The following is an 8,726-nucleotide window of genomic DNA, read 5'->3' on the forward strand; positions in this document are numbered from 1 at the left end:
GGGCATTGATTCTAACTTATAGCTCCTTAACAATTTACCCCTTGAGATTCACTCCTTATATTCTGCTGACATAGCAAACTGCTACGAAGCTATTCCCCACTTTGGCCCTTTTAGCCTTATGGAATCCCTCACCTATTTTTGCGAACATGCTTCTAAAGTAGGCTACAAAGGCTCCTATCTCAAATTTGGTAGTTTCCACCTCACAAAAAGGGATAATGTAAAAACTCTTTTTAGCTTTGATACATTTCGAAGCTACAACCACCTTCTTCTTGATTCATGTATTATCCAGGCTGGCTCTCTTTTGCTGGACCCAATCTAAAGGCATCCCCATGGGTTTCTCTTGTTCACCTCTTTAGTGCCACTTGTATCTCATTTCCTTCGAATTCAAGTTCATAAAGAAATTAGCATTCTTTCTCTCTCTCTTTCTCCTTACCTTTAGGTATGTCGACGATGACATCCTCTTCATCAATAATTCCATCATCACTAATTTCCTTGACCCCTCCAGACCTCTCAATGAGGATGACCCCCTTACCATGTACCCACTTCACATCATCTCCCTCAAATGTAGCTTAACCTCCTCCATTAACACTGACCAAAAACTCATAGGACTCTCCTACACCTTTTTAAACACTCACATCTCTCTTTCCCCTCCTTTTCTCGGAGATTTTTCTTCTACATTTGTTTGGAAGAAAAAACTCCTCAATTTTCCCACCATCTCCCTCATCTGCTGCCATAGAAACCGACCTTTTTCCTCATCTTAAAAAGTTTGCCTAGCCTTCATTTGCCCTATCCTTTACTCATGTTCTGATGAATTTGATGCCTTTTTTCATTTATCTTTACTTATTCGCATTTGCAAAGACAATGGCTTCCTTCCCCATAGAATCAGTAAAATTATTCACAACTACATTGCCTCAATCTCCTTTCCACATCTTAAACTTAATTTACACACACTTCTTTCCTTTTTGGGTAGACAGTAGGTCATCAAACTCGATGATGACCTACTATCTCACCTTGTGTGATGTACTCTACTGGGGCAAAGGTGGGTACACACACACATACACACACACACACACACACACTTCCTATTCATTTTCTCCTTTATAGTTACTTTACATTTTTTCCTCTAACCTTCGCCCCCCCCCCTCCTTTCTTTTTCCTTCTTCTGTTTTTCTAAATTCCTCTCTCCCCTTACATTTACACTCTTAATCCTTTCTCTCTCATTATTACCCAGTTGTTTTCATCCCCCCCCCTTTTTTCTAATTTCCCCCAATTTTCTAATATTTATTCCCCCTTATTTCCCTTTTTTAAATTTCCCTGATTTTTCTACTCGCTCTTCGATTTAATTCCCCCAAGATAAAAAACGTCTAAACCTTTTCATAAACCCCTTTTCCCCCCTTCTAAATTCCCATAACCTCTCCTAGCTTCCCCTATTGTCTCTATTTTCTCTAATCTCCCCTAATTTGTACCCTAGTCTCCCTTAATTCCCTTAATTCCCTAATTTTTTTCTAATTTCTATTAAATTTCCTTTTTTTCTAATTTCCACCTAAACCCCCCCTTATTTTCTAAATTCCCTTAATTCTCTTATTTTTTCTACTTTTCTCTTTTTCCCCAAATTCCTTTTTTCCTTCGTTCTCCCTAGTTTCCCTTATTCCTGCTAAAAACCTATATTTCCCCAAATTCTCCCCTAATTTTTCCCCTATCTTTCCCTACTTTTTCTAATTCCCCCTTCTTTTTCTAAACTATGCTAACCTCCCGTAGTTCCCCCTATTTTCCCTATTCCCCTAATGCTCCCTAATACTCCTTATTCTCCCCTTTCTTCACCTAACTCTCCTTATCCTCCCCTAATTTTTCTATTTACCTAGTTCCCCCATTATCCCCAAGGCTCTCTAACTACCCCTAAACTCTCCTATGATTAATCCTGCCTACAGCCCAATTTTCTCTACACGTAACCCTTGCTCGTGTGCTCACTTATTAACTAAAAGTGATAACTCATGCTTCCCCTCTTCCTTAGTGCCCCTTGATTGCGTGCCTTCCTAAATTTTCTACAAACATCCCTACGTACCCGACTCTCCCGTCCCCGAGTCCTGACTACCCCGACCTCCTCTCCTATATAAAGACTAAACTCTAAGCTAAGCATCCTACCCTTGCAGCCTACAAGCCTCTCCATTACTCTACCTTGCGCCTCGTGCTCTGGAAGTCCCCACTGCCATCTAACGTGTCTCTACTGCTGCTGTCTACCCCCGCTTGTCGTTCTCCCAATCGCTGTACCTACATTCACCTCTCCTGCGACAACTCTACTTCCCTCCACTCTCGTCTATGCCACTCAGGTCTACGCCTTCACTGTGCATCTGCATGGTTTCCCCTTCAAGGCTCTCTTGATTTCTGTGCATCTGTAGGGACTTCGCGCCTGCCATGGACTCTTAGGTCCCTTTTCTTACTTTTTCATTTAACACACTGCCCCCCCCTCTCTTATCTCTCTCCCTATTTACCCCTTACCCCTCTCCTGTTACTTTACTCTCACTCTCCTTGTTCATGTTAAAATCTACATTAATCTCCTAATTAGCTAGATTGTTTATTTTAAAGTTTCCCTTTTCTTTTTTATGTTATTTCCTAAAATTATCCTTAAATACATCTCTTCTAATCATTTCCCTCACGTGAAATGGGACTTAGATAAACTCCTATTCCTTATGGGTAGACAGTAAGTCATCACACTAGGTGAGGATCTACTGTCTCACCTAGTGTGTTAAACTCTACTAAGGGAAGCGGTGAGCACTTACACACATGCACGAATGCGTGCGTGTGTGTGTGCACACACGCACGAACACACATAGACACACACACACACACACACACACACACACACACACACACACACACACACACACACACACACACACACACACACACACACACACACATACACACACACACACACTTATACTGAAGATGAGATTTGGTGTTCAATCATCAATGAAGTTTACTTTTAGTTCAACATCTATGGGTGTAGTTGGTTCATGCCCTCCATTGTATTTGTTTACTACTTGAAAACACCTTTCCTCGACAAAATAAAGACCATGTGAGTATGCAAAGACCTAGTAGGGAAGCTTCTTAATAATCTCCTTTACACGACATGGGATGTTAGGGAAGATTTTTAGAAGGGTGACCATTTTAGATATCTAGTTAGTATAGAAAGTTTAGTAATAAGGTATTAAGTAGTGCATAGTATGTGTTACATGAGATATTCTTATAGACATTGGAAGAATAATCATGGCACATAGATCCCCATGGAGATTGTGTTGGAGTTGCAAAAAGGATTCAACAATTGAGGCAAAAGAGAGGGATTATCAAAGAGAGACATGCCCAATATATAGGCTCCAGTTACATCCAGTAGTGACATCACATGTGAGCTAAGTAGAGCATCTAGATCCACAAATCTTTCAATCAGTTCCATGATTCTCTCAATCACACACCACACAACTAGATTCACTCAATCACACCTATTGACACCTATCTAGGCACACGATATGTTCACACACTCACAACCTTAGACCTTAGGACTCTAGATCCCATTACATCGAATTTTCCTTCATTCCCCCCCACAAATTGATGACCTTAACCCTAGTAGTAGTCCATGGGAAACTTCATGGCTTGCCCACCTCTAGTGGCAACACACATGATCCACAACCTGGTACCACTCTAGTTGCATTAGCAATAGACTCATTTGGGCATCCTCATCCCAACATGATCTCACTCTGACTTTGGTTTATTGGTTTACAATTGGGAGATAGAAAATGACTATGCATGGGAATACCATTAGATCCAACAAGGTAGCACATAAGACTAACAATCATTTGAGGGGGACATCCCAAGGCAGAGAACCCTTATTGACCACACACACACAAAAACATTCTAAGTGGAAGATGTGGGGAAATAAACCCCTTTGATGGCATGTCTTGTTCTTTTCCTCCTTCTCTTCCAAGCTACCATAGTGTGAGGTTCATTATCATTGGAGAGGTTCTTGGTGTAGCCAATCTCGTAGCTCCTTTGCTCTTTGTCCTTCTCCACACTCTTTAATATATCTTGTCCATATTCTGCAATACAAGATCCTTCTACTCCTTCACCTTCTTTGAGTGTCCAAGCTTTAAGACCATTTTGTGAATTATATGGACTGAAGAGGGTCTTACCGCTTGTCATGCAAGGGCAGTGTCTACTCTTGTACAAGAGGTGGTCATGAACCTTGGAGGATTGCTACCTCACTACACAAAGCATCAAGCAAAGGGAATTTGCTGTGCAATAAAAGGTACTTGGAAGTAGAAGACTCAGTGCAAGTCTCAGACCAAATGAAGCTTCACACCACTAGGAGCAGTAGCATCTTCTCCACCTCTAAAAACCATGTCTTCTTCAAAACCTGACTAGTTTTTCTTTAGTTTCTTCTCAAATAGTGGATCATTGGCCTTCAAAATTCATCAGCAGATTCCTAACAAGGTTGCCCAATAGTAGCTCAGAGCATTTGAGCAATGGTGACTCCAGTAGGCTCAATTTGAAGAAATGGTGCAAAATGAAGCAAGGAGCAAGACGGGCTATAGACACCTTATTTCTTCAATTCCTCCTAGATGGAAGTGCACCCTAACTAGGGGAAACTACAGCTGAAAGGGTAGGTGCAATGGTTTAGAGATAAAGGAGAACAAGCACTTGGAAATTTCATGGGAAGAAGAGGAAGAAAAGCTTCAAAAACTTCATGTGGCAAAGAAGATGATGACATGGCACTCAAGGAGGTCTCAAGGAGAGTGAACCAATGCTTTGATACCACATATTGGAGTTGCAAAGAGGATTCAACAAGTGAGGCAAAAGAGAGAGATTATTTAAGAGAGAAAGGCCCAATATATAGGCTCTAGTTACATCTAGTAGTGACATCACATGTGAGCTCAGTGGAGAATCTAGATCCACAAATCTCTCAATCAGTTCCATGAGTCTCTCAATCACACACCACACACCTAGATTCACTCAATCACAGCTATTGACATCTATCTAGGCACACCATGTGTTCACACACTCACAACCTTAGACCTTAGGACCCTAGATCCCATTACATCAATTTGTCCTTTAGATTGTGATGTAGCAGACACCATAGAGGTAGAGCTACATATGCCAAATGGTGAAATCCAATGCCTTAATGTCACATATAGTTGGATCTTGAAGCACATTCAAGAATACGTTGCTATCACTTTGGATGATTATGGCTTTTTCTTCACATTGAATCGGAAGATAGTAAGAAGGCGACTTGAAGCAACATCAATGCTCGACAAATGGAAGCATCCTTGTATCTTGTCCATTCATACTGATATTGAATAAATTCAAAAGTTTTTGAAGTGTGATGTCATTTGTGAATCCATGCAATGAGTATATACTTAATAAATGTAGCAGTTTTGAAGCTTGTAAGCAATGAATCTATATTAGTTTGTTGAATCTTTTGAAATGTTGATTCATAATAAATTTAGTAGTTTTGAAGTTCACAAGCAATGAGTCCTTTTTTTTTAATCTTTTAAAATTTTGATTGTTAATAAATTTAGTAGTTTTAAAGTTCACAAGCAATGAGTCTACATTAGTTTTTTAAATCTTTTATAATATTGATTGTTAATAAATTTAGTAGTTTTGAAGTTCAAGCAATAAGTTTATATTATATTTTTAAATCTGTTAAAAATGTTGATTGTTTTTTGAAAAGTTATCATGGTAAATAGTTCTCATGCTTTATAGTATGCAATCGTGGTGATAGATTTGAATATTGGTTCCTAGATTTAATAGAAATAAGCTAATATATTTTATTGCCCAATATTTTATCCCTAAATTAAATTAAAACTCACCTTTGACTCTCAAAGAGTCTAGAGTCAACTATATAAATGTCCTAGGGTTAAAAATAGACTTTATTATACTCATCTGGTAGACCTAAACTTTTCAACCCTTAACTCACACTAGCTTCTGTAGAACTCCAATGGTTACACCCCGTGATACTTACGGATATTCATGGCTTCTACTCATTATTTGAGTAGAGAAACATACTTGCATGAGATTTTTGATCATGAGATAGATGCGGTGTGGTGACACTTTATAATAAGCACATGGAGATTTTCAAAGATGTATATTACCTCAATGAAAAAGTTAGAACTTTCATGATCCACTCAGGCATAGATATAGTAGATTGGAATCTGCTTCTAGATAGTCACATCACTAATCTTGGTTTTAGACATAGGATGCAAAGAGTATGTAAATCCTTGAGTCTAAAAAATTATAAAAAAATATCAAAGGAGGAGTTGGATATCCAGATGAGCCCTGTAGGAGCCCATTTTGTATCCTTACCTATAGCATATTGTGCAATCATTCTAGAAATGAGGATACCCTTGTACCACCATTCATAAAGGAAGTGTTGACTCTTCTTGTAGTAGCAGAGCAAGAAATCGAGGTGGAATAAAATGTAAATGTGATAGCTGAAGGCAACCTTGCCTTGGAGTGGCCTAGCAAAATACTAGACAAAGGGAAGCACACTGCAAAGCTAAAAATTTTGATTGGTATTGACCTGGCTATGGTCCCTCAAGAAGCATATCATATATTCTCTGTGGGGCAACCTACTATGGCAGAAGACAAAGAAGAGGAAGAAGCAGAGGAGGATATGAAGGAAGAAGTCTTAATACAAACCCTTCCATATGTTTTTAATAAGAAACAAAAAATATTTGTTTCTAATTGACATTGAATATATCAAGAAGCTGAGGGAGGATGAAGCATTAGGGGCATTCTTTGCTTGGGAGAGTAATATTGACTTGGGCTTTCCAAAAGAGGGCTGAATAGGTGCAAGGATTTGGCACCTTCCAACACATTAGAACATCCGATGTTAACTATATTGGAGGAAATGCATGACTCAACTCATGCAAGATTCACAGAGACGGAGTTCCAAGAGGTGCAAGTTAAATTAACAATGGAGAGACATGAGAAACATCTTAGGATTGAGAGCAGTGTGGCGGCCTCATCATTACCACCTACAAACATTGATGCGAGCAAAAGATCCATCAATATTTGTACAGAGGGTTACGACAAAAGAGATGTAGAACAAATTGTATCTTAATGTCATCTTGTCAATATTGACGATTTAATGTTTTTAATTTAATGATTTTCAAAATGGATTAGTGATCTTCTTATTACAACTTTCAAGATGTTATTGAAGTTGATGATTTTGCAATGCCACGTGGGGGTCGAGGTGACAACATCGGTGTGGACTCTACACTTGGACACTACATGGGGATGTTTAGGTGCCATTGCTTGGTTTGCATGCATTCTTTATTCTCACCTCATGGAAAGAAGAAGCTGATCAAATGCAGGGCACTTTCAAATTTGTTGTCCATTGTGTCTTTACCTCCACCAATGCACAATTGCATTTTAGTGAGGCGATATCTGGCTCTTTCAACTTTTGGAGAAAGATTAGCTGAAAGGATTTTGGTGGATGCTGTTGTAGGGGCTACATAGGTGTCTATGATGCCATTGAAATTGTGGAGACCTTCATACAACTGACTACCTTGGCACCCCAGTGAAGAGAAGTAATATTGGACAAAGTGGAGGAGGCAAAGCAAGAAAATATATTGTAGAAGAAATCATGTTCAATGATATCATGTTGTAATGACTTCTGTATGCCAAAAACATTGTAAATACAAATGGAAATCTAATATATATTTTCTTTTTTCCCAAGATGATGGGGATTTGCAATGACATTAAATTTGATTGTGGTAAAATTGTCTTTAAATTATTTGCATTTATTATAAACAATTTTGATGTGGATTATTAAATTAAAGTTTTTAAAAAATATAGTCAATAATTTGCCAAGGACTTTGCATGAAATGTCAATAATTTGCCAAGAACTACAAAGGATCACCAAGGACTTTGCATGATAGTGTCCATTAATTTGCCAAGGATTTTGCATGAAATGTCATTAATTTGCCAAGAAATGTCATTCCCCCCTTTTGATTCTCTTCCTATTGTTGCCTGAAGGATTGCCTTAAAAAATCCCACTTGGCCAATTTTGGCAATTTTTCTGCACATACAATTTGTAAAAATGCCATCTCCATGCCTCGAGAAGAAAAACCCCTTTGTATAAGGCACCTCGTGTTTCAATCCATATAAAAGACCCTCTCTTGGACCCCTTCAAAAAGTTCCAAGAGCTCCACCCATTTGAGTCATACAACACACAATGGTGTACATCTATCCATGCAATTGTTTTTCATCCTTCACGATGTAGTATATTAGCATGCTCCATGTGACACCATTTATGATACCCATGTTTGATTCATGTGCCTCTTCTTATGAGAACCATGTGCACACTCACTTGATGGTTGCATGGTCTTCATTCTTTGAAATTGCTTGTTTTTTGTGCATGAAATGCTTCATATAGTCATGCCATTTCCTGCATATGCTTTCTACTTGGTGACCCTCACACCAATGAGGATAGTAATTTGTCGATCGAGATTTAATAAACTAGATTTATGCTTTTGTGAATACTATGACTCCTCCGACTCATGAGTATAGCAACAACACCTCCTTCAACAATGAGGCGTAATAGCCTCCTCCATGGGGAATGAGGGCATTCCTTGAAATATGGCAATGAGATACAAAAGGAGGGTCTTATCTCTTGACTTATTGGATGGTCAAGGGTAGTGTGTACTCCAAAAATACAAAGAAAGCTTATG

This window comes from Dipteris shenzhenensis, chromosome 17 (assembly GCF_047967505.1).
Source record: "Dipteris shenzhenensis isolate YYH24624 ecotype China chromosome 17, Dip_SZ_1.0, whole genome shotgun sequence".
Lineage (NCBI taxonomy): Eukaryota > Viridiplantae > Streptophyta > Polypodiopsida > Gleicheniales > Dipteridaceae > Dipteris > Dipteris shenzhenensis.